Here is a 19,003-nt window from a genome sequence, read left to right as displayed (position 1 = left end):
CTTCTCACCAGGATGAATTACTTCTCCTCAACGTCCTTCATATTTCATCTGACAAAACGTTCATTAAGAATCCCTTTGCATAAACATGCACTTCGCAGCTCTCGGTATTTGATTTTCCTGGATGTCTTTCATACGAAAAATCGTTCTCAGCACTGACTTGAAAAAGAAAATCGCGTTTCTTTTCATTATCCCAAAGAAACCTCCATTTCAACGCAGTTTAGTTAAAAGGCGCAAACTATCCTTTGAGATTTTGTCATCGCGTCAATGCATGTAAACTGACAATTGGAGTTCCAGTTTCAATCATCTGAAAACAGCACCATTGAAAGCCGTTGATGACAGCGACGAGAATGGGATTCGAACCCACGCGTGCAAAGCACAATGGATTAGCAGTCCATCGCCTTAACCTCTCGGCCACCTCGTCACAGACATAGTGTAGGCTATGACCTTATCAATAATTGAAATGCATAAATTATGCAGAGCAGCAGACATTTCTCCCTGGTGTTGGTGAAATGAGAAATAACACAGTACGGTTCCAAGATGATGGTCTGACCCCTGGGTTGTGGGGCAAGTGCACTCCCACTGCCACACTATGCACACAGTGATCTGAACAAAAATGAGGAAATGAATATGTAACAAGGTCTATTGAATTCTGTGAAGATTTGAAGTCAATGGAATGAAGAACCCGGGACAGCAAGAGGTGTTCTTTCAATAAAGAGTTGGACAGAGCTCTTAAGGATAGTGGAATCAAGGGTTATGGGGATAAGGCAGGAACAGGATACAGATTGAGGATGTTCAGCCATGATCATAATGAATGGTGGTGCTGGCTCGAAGGGCAGAATGGCCTACTCCTGCACCTGCTGTCTATTGTCTATTAAACTGCCTGTCAGGAATTGTTTTCCAGACTGGAGGAGAGTGCATATTGCTCAATGTCATTATTCGGAAGACCCAATTTCCGCTCAGATGTTTTTGACACGCACTTGTGTACAGAACAGACATTTTCAAAATCCAAAATATGGCTAAACTGACAACTGAAATCAACAATGCAAAAACCTTGATGTGTATCATTTTCCTGGGCCGTGTGACACCAAGTCACTGTATGATCACAGCAACACAGTGAGCAAGTGGCAGAAGGAAAATGAGTGCAGTGTCAGAGCGCATACTGGGAGCAGCACGTGACACACGGGGAAGTGCATTTCCCACAACAGGAACACTTCCCAAACAGCGGAATGCGGTGGAAGGATTCAGAGGGGGTTTACACTTTGAAAATTGATGCCAGAGACACAATGGAGATCTGTCATTGAGTTCAAGATGAAGATTTTAAGATTTCTACAGATGCAAAACAAAATAAAAAGCTCATGAGTTAGTGAAGGCAAAAGATGGAATTGTACATTTCATCAATCGACATCTTTACAATGCGTACCACACCACTTTCCTCACTCGGGGACAGAACCACTGGTGAAGTAGATCATATAATCCCCGTTACTAGCCATGGAATCAGAGAAACTCGGTTTCCCAAACGTTAAGGTAAAACCAGGATTGTTGAGGTAAGCATTAATGTGTTGCTCCTGTGCTGAAGGTGACCAGTGCACAGTATCTCTGTTTCAGTATAGTGGGCTGTGCTGTGCCGAAGTTGGAATTTTGAGCCTCACATGGAGCAGCTTCAATTGTCGTCGTGTTGAGGAGTACGGACAGAAGGTGATATTGAGCAAAGCTAAGTTTATGGGAAAATACCCGTGTTTGTGGATTGAGAAACAACCTTTTCTGGATAATGACTCCTTGATCTACAAACATACTGCAAATATCTAAAACGTGAAGAGACGTATGTGGAGAGAGAGCCGAAGGTGATTTTTCAGCAGATGGATAACGTTTCCCATGTGCACTGCGTTAAATTCCGGGAAAATAGATGTTGAACTGGTTTCATGTTACACAGTTTGTTACAAACTCACAAAGGTTATTGCAATAATAAAAACAGAAATCACATAGGACCGTTTGAATATTGTATTGAACTGAATTTTGGTCTGAGCATATTTTATCTTCAGTGGCATGCTGCAGAGAAGTACAGAGGGTTAACAACACAAAAGGACAGATTCTTCTTGGTGGATTTCTTGGGTGGAGTTAAGAATGTACGAAATATAAATAACATCATGTGAATGTGGTCAAGTCTTTAACGTAGGTGTTGCGTCTCCAAGTGACGATTCAATTTCTACTCATTAGGATATCACTTCCGTCTGCCATTATTTTACGACATCAGCTCCATTTACAGAGTTTCACCTTGAATAATACGCCACAACGTACCAATCCATGAACTTGTTACACTGAGTCTTATTCAGTTGTACGGGTTCATGAAATGTCTTTGTGTCTGAAGTCAACCAAATTCGAAATTGTTACGCAACCACCCTGACTTTCACTCAATGATAAATTCTCTCCTTGTATGTTTGTTCGTGTATCTTTTAAAACACTCTGAAGTCAGCTTCTACCTTTTATTTTTGGAAAGTCGTTCACGATTTAAATAACTCTATTGAGTGGAAGAAACTCTCATCCAAACTTTTCTTAATCATTCACGAATGGTTTTCAAGCTCTAACGAAAGTTATTGATTGACTGGAAAGAGGGAATTTCCACAATTTACTCATTCAAACCTCGCGTTATGTGAAAATCTCATTTGTTTACATCGAACTTGCGTGTTTCTGCTCCAGCATTTCCAAATCTCGTGAATAAACCCCTTCATTCTTTCTATCATCCCGTTTGTATCCTTTCTGATATTTTTATGTCTCAGTGAACAACGTCACTTGGCTTTCTAATATTTTGCTATTCAGGAAACAGCGTCTGTGCTCTTTCTAACTTCTTCACATGTTTTTGGTGGAGAATGAGGACAAGGATTACACACAATGTTCCCACTGAGTGTGATCAAACGATTTTACCGTTACACTATGAAATTTTTGCTTTTTAAATATGACGCCTCTATTTATAAACTCCAGTAAGGTAAATTACTATCTATCCTGTTCATGAACATCGTCTCCATGGAGACTAAAATTATCTATCACTTCCTTTATTCTTCCACGGAATGTCTGAAAGGTTTGTAAGGCCAACATATCTAAATCCCCGTTTCCGGAGTCAGTCTCAGCTATTTCTAAAAGGCGACTGAAGTTCAAATCCTTCATAGTGTGTCTCCCGTCATTCCAGTGCAGACTGGTTCTGGACAGGAAATGCCATCACCAAAGGCCAACAGTTTTCACATAGTAATTGTCGTAGCTATTGTGTATCGTCTGTACATGTTCTTGTTCAATTTGTTCATCATTTCATGGGTCCCTGTATTGAATTCTACCGAATGATTAATTTGTGAAAGGAGACATTCCCTTCACCACTCATTCGAAACTCCCTGGAACATTGAAAGATTCTACTCATACGCTTCCAGAGGACAGTCCTGCCATTACTGGGATGAATCAGTGAACATTCCCCACATATCCTCGAAGGCAAGGATTTCCTTTTCCATTTTCGGAGATCATGACAACACTGAAACCCATGTGTGCGTTCATTATAACCAACACAGTTGCAGCAAGACTTGAAAACGAAGATTTTGCAATCTGCTTGCATTGATTGTCCCAAACATTACATTCCATATTGTGGTATGTTTGTGGATGGAAGCACTTTCTGAATCTTGAGCCATTACATTTCAGTTTTGTGAAGAAATTATCATGCGCTGTTCTCTCTTTCCCTTTCAGTTTCCCGTTTTATATCCCGTATTTTATCGGTTTATCTTAAGTTTTCAAAAATTTCAATCAATCTCGCTCCTGATTACCAATCCGAGAGAATGCCACAATTTTGTCAATTTATATGCAGTGCAGCTGTAGGGCGCGGTGACCGAGTGGAAAGGCATTGGTCACGTGAACCAAATAAAAGGAGCCGGCTGGTGGAACCTGGCCATTCCATCACAGTCATATTTAAAACATTTAACGTAATCTTTAGCCAAATCATATTGGCAGAAAACAAGAAAACAAAAATGAAAAAAATTGCTGATGTTGAAAATCAAACAAAAACAGTCGTTTCTGGAATATTTCAGGACGTCTGGCAGCATCTGTGGAGAGACGGACCCAATGGATGTGAAACGTTAACTGTGATTCATCTGCAGAGATGCTGCCAACACACCTGTGATTTTACAGCAATTTCTGTTTTTGTTTCAGATTGGCAGATTTTGTCGCAGTTCATGAGAACAGTGCTCATTAGAATCAAACAAACAGCGTGGACCTGGTCGTGTGAAATGAGACAGTAATAATGAATGAGTGGAGAGTGTTGTACTGGAAAAGGACAGCAGGTTAGGCAACATCTGAGGAGCAGGAGAATGGACGATTTAGGCATAAGCCATTCATCAGGAATTAGGCTTGTGAGTCGGGCAGAGGAACAAAGCTGAAGCCAGGTGCCAACTCGCAGGCACCTTCTCGTACAGACCACGATCACAAACTCTCCTCCCCTCACCAAACCATCATCTCCCAGACCATCCACAATCTCATCACCTCTGGGCATCTCCCATCCACAACCTTCAACCTCATTGTCCGTGAACCGCGCACTCCCCGATTCTACCTTCTTCCTAAGATTCACAAACCTGACTGCCCCAGTCGACCTATTGTCTCATCCTGAGCCTGTCCCATCCGAATCATCTCTACCTACCTCTCCACAATCCTCTCTCCCTAGTTCAGGAAATGCCCACTTACATTCGTGACACACCTATGCACTTCACCTCCTCCAAGAATTTCGTTTCCCTGGCCCCCAACGCGTCACCTTCACCATGGACATCCAGTCCCTATACAAATCCATATGTCATGTCAGAATTCTGGAAGCCTTCCTTTTCTTAATCTCACACCATCCCAACCAGTACCTTTCCACCGACATCCTCATCCACCTGGCTGAACTGGTCCTCACAATCAACAACTTCTCTTTCCAATTCTTCCACTCCCTCCATCGAATCTGGTAGCCATCGGCACCCGCATAGGACCTAGCTATGTCTGTCTGCGGGTCAGATACGCGGAACTGTCCATCTTTCGCAGTTGCACAGGCACCATGCTCCACCTGTTCCTCAGCTACATTGATGAATGTTTGGGGCCACTTGGTGCTCCAACGAAGAGGTTGAATAGCTCACCAAATTTACCAACACCTTCCACTCCGACCTCAAATTTATCCAGATCATCTTGGCAACTTCCCTCACCTGCCTGGATCTCTCCATCACCGACTCTGGCGACTCACTAATTACAGACATGTACTACAAGCCCACCGAATCCCACAGGTATCTAGACTACATCTCCTCCAACCCTATCTTGTGTAAGAACGCCATTCTTTATTCCCAATTCCTTCACCTCCAGCGCATCTGTTCCCAGGATGACCAATTATGTAGGGGGTAGTGTAATTTTTAAACGGTTAGCTGCCTTTTAGTCTTTTCTACCTCATAGTAAACACAAGCAGACACTCGAAACTGTTGCCGGACCTCCCCCACGTTTATATGAATGAAACAGTTGTAACAGCTTTCCTCGATAGTTGAGAGACCGCCCTTAACCACAGTTGTACAACATCATCCATTTAAGGGAAGAACGGGAAGCTCAAACACTGATTGGCCAAGTGAATAACAAAATAATCGCAGGCACCAGAACCCAAATAAGGAAAAGAGTGGGGAATCCGAGCACTCGTTGGTCAAGGCAGCAGGAGTAGACCCAGCCCACATATACATGTATATAATGCGTGGAGATTACTATGCTTGTGTGTGTGTACCTTTGGGAACAGCACCCGACTTTGCAAAGTTGAATGAAAAAGTTTTGGACAGACTCCTCCGTGTCTTTGTTCCTGGGAAGGGAAATAAAAAGTGCCGTAGATGGGGCTGGATAGCCACGTATCTCGCACAATTACTCCTCAGAAAGAGCCAGTTGGTCGCCTTCTTCCACGATCACAAATTGCTTTCCCACGTGGTTGACAGCGCCCTCGAGTTCATCACCTCCATTTCACACAACACCACCCTTGAAGCCACCCCTCTCAATGCAACAAAGACAGAACCACCTGGTGCACAACTTACACCCCATCAAACTCCGCATAAACGCATCATATTTTGCCACTGATGCCACCTCCAATCAGACACCATCACCAGAGATATATTTCGCTGCCCAGCACTGCCAACATTCCCGAAAGACCATTCCCTCCATGACCCCCTCTTCAGGTCTACACATCCACCCACCAGCCCACAATCCTCTCCTGGCACCATTCACTGCCACCAAAGGAAGGGTGAAACAAGCACCCACACCACTCCCCTCAACTCAGCCAAGGCCCGAATGGATCATTCCACATCCATTAGAAATTCACCTGTACAGCTACCAATGTCATCTACTGAATCCGTTGCGCCTAGCGTGGTCTCCTCTACATCAGGGAGACAGGACATCTTCTTGCAGGTCATTTCAGAGAAGATCTCTGGGACACCCGCACCCACCTACTTCACCGTCCCATGGCTGACCACTTCAACTCCCCCTCCTACCCCATCAAAGACATACAGGTCCTGGACCTCCTTCACTGCCAAACCGTTACCACAGAACGCCTGGAGGAGGGATGCCACACATTCCAGCTTGGGACCCTAACACCACACGGGGTAAATGTGAATTTTAAGAGTTACCACATTTCCCCTCCCCCAAGCCCAAGCCTTCAACTTGCCACCGCCCTCTCGACCCATTCCATCACTGCCATTTCTGACCTATTTTCTTCTCCCTCCTATTCATCCATCTATTACTTTCCAGCTATTTCCCCTCAGCCCCACACTATTTCTATTTATCTCTCAGCACCGACTCACAAGCTTTATTCCTGATGAAGGGCTTAGGCCTGAAACTTGAATTCTCCTGCTCCTTGAATGCTGCCTGATCTGCTGTGCTTTTCCAATATCACACTACGATCTCCAGCATCTGCAGTCCTAACTGTATCCTTGGAATTATCAATGATCTTAGAGTGAATACATCCCTCGATTGCAGTGATCACAGTGTGACTGAGTTTTCCATTTATTTTGGGTGAGGGCAGGCTGGATCTGAGATGAGCGCTTAACATCTAAACAACGGGAATGGTATCAGATAGCGAAGTTAGGGCGGGCTGAAGTGAAGTAGAACATTCTGTCAGAAGATGGGTCAGTACAACTGCCGCACCTCACCCAGACTATAAAAGACTTGCAGGAGGAGAAAATCAACTTCAGTGCAGGCACAATGACAGGTAAAGTGGAAAAGAGACAGTACAACACACTGAGGTGCAGTGAAATTAGAAATGTGAATTTATTCGATATATAAGCTAAACCTTTACAAATGGACTGCCCTCACATTGGAAAAAGGAATTTGCTGCAGTCTAACGGCGATTTTGCCTGTGACATCACAATGTTGAGAGACAGTGACATAGTTTCTTCTGTAGCAGCGTGGCCTAGTGAAATCATGATCATCCTATCAACCAGAATTCAATACTTCAAAGCTCTCCTCTGCGCTGTACAACTTCTTTGCTGCTCCTGTAGTCAGATCTCAATCGCTTCACTGTGTATCTTCTTCTGCTTCCTGCTTCACGGAAACACTTGAAACGTGAACAAATCCACTTTCCACTTTCACAAATCTTTTGCAACTTCCGAGTTGGCACAGGTACGAGTGACCGATTGGCCTTCTCGAGCGCTCTCACTCTGGTATGATCTGAATGATAAAGTGGACTGTGTCTGATCTGCAGAATGTCCCCACGCGGGACGGTGCTGTTTATCCCATCCTCGGGGATTGAGCTGTCTCTATTGGCAGAGTATTCAGCCATTTCCCTCCACTTTCAGGCATTATGAGAGTCTGGATAAGTCTGGATATGCTCGGAAGCTTCCTCTCACGGGCACAGCGAGCTGCACGAGCGCCGCTGGAAATTAGCAACTTTGATTGCGAACTTCCTTCAAAAATCATTTATTTGAGAGAGAGAGAAAGGTGCTGAGCTGATTGGAAAGAGAGAAATGGGCTGTGGACTCTCTTCCCTCAGTAAAGTTCTAATCAGTGCATTTTTGTGCTGCCCATTTGATGTTCGGAATCAATCTTCACAGAACAATCCAGCAGAAAGGCTTTTGTTTCAGAGCCGTCGGTTTCTTTGCTGCAATCGGGCATCAGTTAACATCTGAGTCCCAACTGTCCCAGATAAAGTGACTCCAAATGAAACCCTCACTCACTGAGAACCATCCGCACAGCCAGGAGCTGCGGGGCTGCAGGCAGTCCAAAGCGGAAGGGAGGATTAAAAGCGAGCCATTATTTCACCCTCAGCCACTCTGTCAGAGCCACACAGAGGGACGGCTGAGACGTGTGACGTCATTCACGTACCGACAGAAGCCGTTCAGCCCATCGAGTCCACGGCAAATCTCTATCGCTTGCTTCTCTCTGAGGTTATTCATCATCAGTGCTGCTTGTCCTAATAATAAGGAACTGTATCTGACTCGAAATGCTGTCTCCGACAGACTGAACCACATGTCATTCACGGCTGTTCATTTCACCGGAGAACCCTGCTGTGTGACACAGCGTGGGGAATAACTGCCAGGAGTCAGGGGCACGGTCCACACCACAACTGATTTCTCTCAACTTCGCCAGTGTATTCCCAACTCAGTCAAGTGACTTTGCGAATCAGATTATAACAGACCGACAGAGAACAGCAAAAAAATCTTCCATAACTTCAAACGTGTGTTTCCTCAAATGTATAAATGTGGCGGTTGGATCTCTTTCTGATACCATTAAGTGACAGGACGCATATGGCTCATCAATATATAATGCGAAGAACGGAGCACTGTTATAGCGAAACACTGGCGGTGGTAGTACGCACACTGAAAGCTGGAATAGTCATCGAGCAGAGGATGCTTTTCATTCATTAATTTCTGGATTATGCGCCCACCACGATCCCTCTCTCCGCTCTGTTATCGCTGACCACAGCGGTTTCCCATAGTCTTCAGGTTTTTGTAGCATCTACCTACGAGGATGACGTTAAAATATCTTCACTGTTATTGTGTGATACACTGTGGCACAGATGTGTCCCGGCTGTGTCAATATAACCACCGTGTAACTTGCCCAATTCTGCTGTTTTATTTGCAATTTCAATCAGAATCACAAAATGTGCCACACTGCAGACAGAGTCCATGCAGCCCACCTTCGCTCTGCTGGCCCCACGCAATGAGGAAATGACTGTGTTTTGATTGATTGATTGTCACATGGACCTAAGTACAGTGGAAAGCGTTGTTTGCGATGGTAAAGTCGGATCATAGTCATCAAGGACATGCAGATCACAGCGTGAGGAAACCATAATTTGGCCAGACTTAGGAATTCAGGTTACTCCGTATCGGACGTGCGCTCAGCAAAATCCACATTGGAAAGATCAGCATTATTTCAAGTTCGACAATTCATTTCTCAGAGCAGCAATGGCCGAGAAGAAGCGGTTCTTGAACTTGCTTGTGTATGTTTTCAAGCTTTGGAATCTTTATCTGAAACCGATCTCATCGAAATCATATCTTCACAGTCAAAAATGAAGTAGTGTGCAAATTTCCAAGGGTCATCCGCAATGTGAACGCGAGAGCTCTCGCACATATGTCACCTGTCTGAAGCAATGTCACAACCGAGACAAACGAGCCAGAACGGCGCCAGACGTGGTACCCAGAAATCAGGTGAGTTTGTTGGTTAACTAAGGCTATTTCTGCTGTTTCGGAGTGAAAGAAGCACAGAGTTTTAATAACAGCTCCTTTCCATTCTGACTGGGAGGACCTTGATACTCCGTGGTGTAGATTCACATTTCAATATGTTATTGTTGAAAACCCTCTGTCAGAAACAGCAGTGACAGAGAGCAACAGGAGGACGCTATTCCAAACACCGGTCCTACCCCACCATTTGACATTGTCATGACTGACCAAATACATCAATATCTTTTCCCGGTCCATCCACAACAGCCTGTCGCCCAAAGGGAAAAAGACTTTTAAGCAATCGATAATGCCTGTGCAACTATTGGAGGGGAATGCGTTGAGAGACAGTGGGTTTCTGCACGAAGTTTGTAGGTTTCCTGGGTTAGCAGTTGATTCTGGTCTGATCATGCTTCAAATGATATGATTCCGTCAAAACTCACCAACAAGGGGGTAAGGAATTTTTTGTGGTAAACAGCAATTTCGAGAACTCCAGAGGACGGGAACTAACGATGAATCAGCAGAATACTAATTGATTCAGCTGAAATCTGAACTCCGATTCTGGTGGACGTCAAAACAACAAACATTGTATAACAATGTTAACATTGCTGTAGAAATCTAACGCGCTTTTCATTGCACCACCGAGCCGCGCTAGCCACAATTTTACAGTACCCAAAGTTGTGGTTGTCGTGGAGAAAATATAATAAAACTCCAGGAGATGCGAGGAGTTCTTCAAGGAGTAGATCTTTTATTAGCAGACAAAAAGCCATGACACTCAGAAAGCAAATTCTTGAATGACCCCGAAACTCAGGATCCGTGGCTCTTTATACCCTTTTTTTAATTATATTTCTATTAGCTTACCAGGATGCCCAACTGTGATCGTCAGAATTATTTCTCTCCAGGTATACAATAAACCATTATCGCTCTACTTCTGCCAATAGGGTTTTTCTATTGTCACGATTATGTATTTTACTGCCAGCTCTGTTGCAATGATTTTACAGCCCAGAATAACATGTTATGATTAGATTTTTAGCTACCCCATTTACCACAATGTTTTCCTGTCCCAAGCTGATTAGATATTTGATGTCTTTTTTCTGCCAAAAGGGTTTCAAGCAGGCTAACTCTACTAACTATCAATTAAATATTTAAAGTCAAGCCCTAAATATTTATTGTGACGACTTGTCCCAAACTGCAATGATGATATTTAGCTGGCAAGGCTGACTGTACTGTTTGGTATGATCTCAGTCTGTCACAGTAACCGTTCAACCCCAGTCTGACTCTGCTAATTGGTGGAGGAGCATTCCACTCTGCTTATCCCATCAAGCCACAGTGGCCCCATCCTACCACAGTGACCTTTTTACTCGTGTAGCATTCCACAGACCCCTTGTAACAGATCGACAGTAGTATCCATGCTTTTACCCTTCCCATGCTTTCATGCTCTGTATTTGCCGGACAGTGTAGGGATCTTTGATCAGATATCTGTTTGTCTTCGCCCCACTTTCCAGGACCTGGTCCTTATCCATGTGTGCTCCAGCTTCTCAAGTATTCGGCTAAATACTCCTGAAGTGTTTTGATTACTCATAGCTTTACCACACGTTCAAGCAGTGAGTTCCAATTATACAAATGAAAATGTTCTTCCTATATCTCCTCTGATTATCCTCCCCCTTGCGTTTAACATAGATCTATGGTTGTAAACACTTGCCATAAGAAATTTATTCATATAACACGTATCTATCCCCTTACTGTACACCTTCAGCCCTCCCTCAAACACTCTTCTCCGCTCTCAGATAAAGAGCCTGAGCTAAGCTAATTTATCTTCGCCATGACGAGATTGTCGGGCTGGAAAACTACAGCAGGTCAGGCAGCATCCGAGGAGCAGGAGAACCGACGCTTCTGGCATATGTCTTTCATCAGGAATGAGACGTATAGGTGGAGGCGGAGAGATAAACGGGCGGCAGTTGGGGTTGGGGGGAAGGTAGCTGGGAAAGCGATAATTGGATGGAGGCGGGGGAGAAAGTGATAACTCTGAGGGGGAAAAGATTAATAGGTCCGGAGGGTGGTGCTGAGTTGGATGCTTCGGACTGTGATAATGTGGGGGAAGGGGAATTGAAGAAGATTTTTTAAATCCACATTTATCCCGTATGGTTGCAGGGTCCCAAGGAAGAATATGAGGCGTTCCTCTTCCAGGCAGCGGGTGGTAACGGTTTGGCGGTGGCTTATGCCCGAAACGTCGATTGTCCTGTTCTGCAAACCACATTTCAGGGGAGATGTGAAATACCACAGACTAAAACACGGACAAAAACTTATAGAATGAGAGTTAATGGAATTAGATTCAATGCAGACAGAAACCATTTGGCCAATTGAGTCTGCTCTGTGCCGCCAAAGAGATTTACACCCCCCCACCCGATCTTTCTAACCCCGCATTGTTGATCCACCTACAAAAATAGAAATGAGTTCAAAAGTTCAGCGGTTCAGGCAGCGTCGGTGGAGAGAAATCAGAGTTAACATTGCGAATCAAAAACTGTTCCAAGGAATGTTGACCTCAAATGGCCATTTTGTTTTCCCTGAGCTGCAATTCCTACTTTTGTTTTTGATTTTGTCTTTGATTATACATATTATAACTTTATAATTATTCAGTTTTTGTTTGCCATCTACCTGACGTGCACACCTTTGGACAGTGAGAAGGAATCGGAGCAGCCAGAGGAAACCCACACGGAAGAGAGAGAAAAGGAGCGTGCAAATTCCACACAGTCAGTCACATCAGTCTGGAATCGGATGCGGGTTTTTGGCCTCTTAGCCCTCCCAATCTGTAAGCGCCCGTCCCGGATGTGAATTAAACCCAATCTCACGCGGTGACAGTCAGTGGTATTACCCTCGAGCTCAATGCAAAAAAGAAGCCTATGTATTAGTACTGGAAATCAATAATCGATTAACTATCTGAACTCTTTTTTTTAAATCACTTGACCGACAGCCTTGTATGTCTTGTCATCAAATATTCACATCTAAATACTTCTGAAAGTTATGAGGATTTCTGCCTCTCCAACCTTTGCATGCACTGAGTTCCTTTCAACCACTCGCCGTTTCAAAACGTTTGTCTGCGCATTCACTCAAATCTTCCCTCCTCTGTTCTTAAATCTATTACCCCGTGAGTGATCTCTCCATTATAAGGAAACCTTTATTTCAGTCCACGCCAACCGTATCCCTGATTATTTTGTATATCTCAGTCATGTCTCCTCTCGATCTCTTCTGCTCTAAGTCTATCCAGTCTATCCAATCTCTCTTCATAACAGAAACTCTTCTACCCAGCCAATATCCTGGTAATTCACCCCTGCATCATTTCCAATGCTAATGTGATTGCAGAACTGCAGAAAATAATCTAGATAGAGCCGAATGAGCAAGTGAAATAAATGATGTGGAAGTCCGCAGAAAAAGGTCTTTTTGAAAAAAAGTTTCTCTTCCTCAGTGCTGCCCTGTGTTCTTTTCCTGAGCGTGAAGTTCCAATAATATCTGATCCATGTCATTAAAAGCTGTTACTTGACCATTGATCTCAAAACCACAGTATCAAAATGGCTTGACTGGTCTGAAGGTCGCAATGGTATGATTGCGGCACGTTCATCCAGCAACAGTGAGCGCAGCAGCACAGACTGAACAGGGTTCAATGTGAAAATGATTGTAAGGGAAATAGGAGGGGGAGCTTAAAGGAGGTCAGTGATTGTGGGAGGGAGAGAAGTCTTCAAGAATGGGTGAGTCTGAATTCTGATATTTACCTCACAGAGATGTGTGAGAGAGGGGTTTGATGAAAAATCATAATATATGAGAAAGTTTTCATTTAAAATCAATTAATTCATTTCTGTGTATCGTTGGCATGTACCACAAGGAAATAAAAAGGGGAGAACGTTACATGCCGTAACTCGGATTCTAACGAGGTTACTGCGGCCACAACGCACAACACTGAACATTATACGATCCCTGGGCCATGCGGAGATGCGTGTTTGAAAAGATCAGCAACTAAAGTGACATAGGACATGTTAGGAAGAATGCAGAGACACAACAGGACTATTTGGCGAGCAATAATAGACATGTGGTAACTCAGAATTGGCTGTATATTCAAATTGCATGTTTCAAGAGGCTGAGGAAGTTCCATCGAGTACTGCATATTGAAGACTGAAGGTGATAGATTTTTACAAAACATCAAATTCTCAAGGGATACTGCAGGGTATTGTTAAAATGTATGTTTCAACAGCAATGAGGTTTCACATTTGTTCCCTCACGAGCTTCCCCACACAAGGAAGTACCCATTTCTGCAGTGGACCACATAATCCCAGTTCCTCCACCCAGAATCAGTGGTGCAGTTGCAAAGATCAAACTGGAAATTGGGATGGAAATGAGCACGTGAAGCTACTCTATCACACCAGTGATGCGATCGGTGAGCACATTGTCCTTCTATGATGGTACAGAGGCGCAGGAAATTCGGAGGCTGGGAGTTCTCCTAGTCAAAAGCGGGGAGGAAGGGCATAGTTGTCTTCAGTTATTAGATTATTAGTGTACAACAGTGGCATTAACCCGCACTGCAGATTGGCTCAGTGGAAGCGTGCTGCTGCCTTAAGCGAGAGGTCGATGTATTGCAAGCATTCAGTGCAATTTTCCTTAACAATGCACTGATTCGTTATTTTGAATGTAAGAACTGTTTTTTGATCACATCATCCTCTTGCTCCCAGCAAACACTCCAGTTCAGCGTACATCAGTTTCATTCCGACACAGCCAAATATCATATTCTCACTCCATCTGAGATGATTGGAATTGTCAATGTCATTCTCTGAGATGGAGCAATGTAGCATTGAGATGGCAGTGTAGTGAACAAACAAGAACAAAGAACACACATTTATAGCCCAGGAACAGGCCCTTTGGACCTCCAAGCCTGGGCTGAATCAAATCAACTATCTAAACCTATCACCAAATTCCTTAGCATCTGTTTCCACCTGCTCCCCACTTACTCACGCATCTCTCAAGGCGCACCTTGAATGAAACGATCGTGCCTGCCTCTACTACTTCTGCTAGCAACGCGTTCCAGGCACCGACCATCCTCTGTGCAAAATACTTCCTACACTTATCCTCCTTAAACGTTTCACCTCTCAACTTGAATGCGTGACCTCTTATTATTGAATCCCTGGGAAAAAAAGGATATCTCTCTACACCCGTTCTGTATCCTTCAAGATTTTGTAGACCTCAATCAGGACCCCTCAATCTCGTTTTATCTACTGAAAACAATCATAAACGTCTTCACCTCTCCTTACAACAAGCATCTTCCATGCCAGCAACATCCTCGTAAACCTTCTCTGCACCCTCTCCTAAACGTCCACTTCCTTTTGGTCACTTGACGACCAGAGCTGTGCACAGTATTCTAAACGTGGCCGAACCAAAATCTTGTACAATTTTAGCATGACCTGCCAGCTCTTACACTCAAAGCCCGGTCCTATGACGACAAGCATGCCATATGCTTTCCTGACCGCTCTATCCAACTGTGCCGCCATCGTCATTGTACAAAGGACCTGAACTCCCAGATCTCTCTGCTCATCAAATTGCTCCAAGGCTGTTCCGTTTATAGTGTAGTTGGTTCTAGAATTAGGCTTCCTAAAATGCAACACTTCACATTTGCCTCGATTGTACTCCGTCTGCCACTTCTCCGCTCAACTCTCCTGTCTATCTATATTCTTCTTCATTCTTTGACTGACCCCTATGCATTCTGCTACTCACCAATCTTCGTGTCAAATGCAAATTTAGTGGCGATATAGTGGGCTAGCAACCCTTGGAGACTGGAACATGACAGATGCTGGCATTTGCATCGATGAATAAAATCTGGAATATTAACCCCGATCAGAGAAACAGAGGCAAAAAGTTTTAATTTGCTGAAAACTCATTCATTCTTGTCCCTTTAAAGGGGAATTTGCCGTCCTTAACGAGACCTGCCAACACATGACTTCAGACTCACAACAGTGCTGTTCACCCATAGAATCACTCTGACTCAGTTCAAGGTGAATTAAGAACAAACAATAAATAATGTTCAGACCATGATGGCCACACTCCGTGGGAGAATAAAGAAGAATAAAAAAAAATACACGGATGACGGAGAAAATTGGAAGTCATCTCTGCGTGGACTCAAATTCAACTGATTGTTCAAGCTAAATGGACACATGGATGCACACACCACCAAGAAGTCAGGCCCATAGGTGGACTTCAGGAAAGGATTCAATTACCCGCTGAAGTGTAAACCTACGTTCCCAGGCACAATGTGGACAGGTCATTCACCACACCCATATGTGAGAAGGGATCACTCAGGAGGCCAACTGGCGGCGTCAGCAGCATCTTTACAAATGACATCAGGGGTCCGATTGTGCTGTTATTGCAGGTGTTCATCACATCCAGCAATGAACCATGTTTGGACGCCTGTTTCCAGTGGAGTTCCACTGTTTCCTGATGTAGATCAACGATTCAGACTTAGTGTGTAGGAGTCATGATTTAGAAGTTTGCGGAGGATGCAACAATTGGTCATGTATTTGACTATGATGAATAATGTCAGGGCCTGCAGAGATGTATCAATCAGGTGGAAAATATAAACGGCGAATTGAATTGAATCCAGACCAGTAAGTGGTAACGAATTTGGGAAGTTGGAACAATAACAGTGAGGAGTCTGAGTGGTGAACAGAACAAACAGCAACAAAGAGATCTTGGACTGGATATTCACTTTTCACTGAAGGTTTTTGGACAGGGAGCTCAGTTGGTCGAGAGTATCTTTGGATATTTTCTGTTGTTGACCTCAGACTGTGGATGATATTTGATCTTTAGCAACTGCCAGTTTAGAGAACAACTATAAGAATGAGCACAAGTCTGGTCAATGCAATAATCAGCATTTTTAAAAATTGTAAGATAAAGAATGGAGGGCTGAAGTATACCACTTTGACCATCAAGACCGCTTCATCACTCAGTGAATTTACCACTGATACATCTCCAAGTCATGCCGGTATGTGCCTTGGAGGTTAACTTGCAAATGGTAGCACTTCAGTGCATCTTCAGCCTTGTCCTTATAGTCGGTTCAGTTTTTGAGCTTTGAATGTTCTGTCAACACAGCCTAGATGACTTTCTCCACCGCATCTTGTAGGTGGTGCGCTCTATTGCAACTGTGCCTTAGCGGTGAGGGTAATAAACATTGAGGTATTGAACGTGGTACAGTTAAGTGACTGCATTGTCGTGGAGGATGTCCAGTTCCTTCAGTGGTATGGAAGCTGCACACATCCAGGCAAATGGAGTGAGTTCTGTTACACATCTAATGTGTGCCTTAAAGATGATGCAGGCTTCACGGAGACATGAGTTGTGTTAATAATCAAACGAAGTCGACTGACGGACTTTTTTTTGTAGTCAACTTCTTTATATGGGCGGTCAGGTTCCATTTCTCCTAAATATTAGCTATGAGGGCGATTAGACGGAGCACTTCAGTTACAATGAAGCCATTGAATGTCAATAGAAATATGATTAGATTCTCATTTGTCAAAGTTATCATGACTATTTGGTCCATGTGTGAAACAATCTGATTCCAATCGCTATCTGATTTCAAGTTCCAGTTCCCGTGCTGTAAGGGACAGCAGATATTTACGAGGATGTTGTCAACTTTGGATAAAATGGAGCTTCGTGGAAAGATTGGTCAGGCTGGGATTATTCTCCTTGAAACAAAACCGTGGGATCTAGACAGGGTAGATACAGGCAGGTGCCTTGCCCTTTGCTCTGAGGAAAGCACCAAAGGACATAATCTCAGAATGAGATATCGCCCATTTAATTCAGAAATGAGGAGTAATTTCCATGCTCAGAGAATCTGTGGTTTTTGTTTGGCAACCGAAGTAGAGGCTAAGTTGTTAGGTATTTTCAAACTGTGTCAGGTAACTAATCAGAAAGATGATGAAGTTTGTCGAGGTAAGTGAGCAGAATGGAATTGAAGATTATCAGATTAACCATGAGTTCATTGTATGGTGGGGCAGACTTTATGAGCTGAATGGCATATGTCCACTTTGTTTAACATTTGGTCTGACGCCAAATTTATTCATAAGTCGAGAATTGTGAGTGGATGGGATGAAGTGATAGAAAAGGTTTATCAAACAGATCAGGAACGAAGCTCGTAAGCTCATGAAGAAGAAATGTGCTGTGACCTGGGGGCAACAAATGACACTCTACACAGCACAGGTGGCTGTTTACAGACGCTATGATTGCTGAAGAAAATTGATCGACATTGTACAGTTAGCGAGTCAGTCATCACGCTGCATGTGAAAGAATGAAAGGTTCGTTTCATTGGAGCAGTTTTCTGCGGTTCCAATTCCGAGTGACTGTTTGAAATACTGACCAAATCATTGTGTGGACTGTTAGATTAAATTAATCATGAACAATCCCACTGGATAAACTTCTGCTCCCGATCACTTGCACGCTATTTCTCTGTCTGTCGATGTAAATTCATAGAAAGACAAGATGGAATGAGGGGCATAAAGAAAAAATGTGTTCCTTCTCATTACACCAATTTAATTTACAACTGAATAGAACATCTGCTCTCATTCTTTATTTCAACTTTAATGTGGTGTTTATTATTCGTGAATTTCCTGTGCAGTGAAGGGAAAGGACAAAATTCTCGATCCAGTGTATACCAGAGGTGTGAGATGCAAAGTAAAAATGCAGGAGTGGTTTGTGGAATTTGCAACCAAAGCGTGACTCAAACCCGTGAATGCAGAGCACGGTAGTGTAATAACCCACAACCGTCATCTCTCAGTCTCCTCAGTATGTTTTGGAAAGGGGTGACATGTGACCTCATCAAGGTTACATGTGGTGAAAGTCGTGGATAAGAAATGTCTGGAGCTAAATCGAATCCACACCATTGTGTTTCTGCTTTCACCAGAATTACAATCACAGCAAAATCCAAGAAGTAGCCATGCTCGTCGGAATGAACATCTGTCATTGATTCATTCAGAAACAGAACTGTGTCAAAACGAAACAGCGAACAAGCATTTCCCGTCATATTCACACCCACATCTTGCCTTGACTCATAATTTCTTCAGTCACGTTCTCTCTCACGTGAAGAAGTAGCCATGGAGAGGGATATAAAGGCGATGTTGTGGTTCAATAGCCGTTCTCATATGGCTTAACTGAATTGGGTTAAATCGCAAGAAGCGCTGTTTTGTTCGTTTCATTTTATTAATTAAACTGAAAGTCACACTGTTCATTGTAATAATCGCAAGTGAATTGGATTTATCTCATTGGAACGATTAATGATAGATGCAAATTTGTTCCGAATTTATTTCAGC

The 19,003-nt window shown here is 43.5% G+C and overlaps 1 non-coding gene across 1 annotated transcript; it reads right to left on the bottom strand.

The window, feature by feature from the left end:
• Positions 1 to 339: 339 nt before the first annotated feature.
• trnas-gcu (transfer RNA serine (anticodon GCU)) lies at positions 340 to 421 on the bottom strand. The gene has a single exon. It is a non-coding gene; the product is annotated as a tRNA-Ser (tRNA).
• Positions 422 to 19,003: the final 18,582 nt, after the last annotated feature.

Source organism: Chiloscyllium punctatum, chromosome 41 (assembly GCF_047496795.1).
Source record: "Chiloscyllium punctatum isolate Juve2018m chromosome 41, sChiPun1.3, whole genome shotgun sequence".
Classification (NCBI taxonomy): domain Eukaryota; kingdom Metazoa; phylum Chordata; class Chondrichthyes; order Orectolobiformes; family Hemiscylliidae; genus Chiloscyllium; species Chiloscyllium punctatum.
Note: the sequence above shows the minus strand (reverse complement) of the source record. Positions and strands in the feature narration are given on the sequence as shown.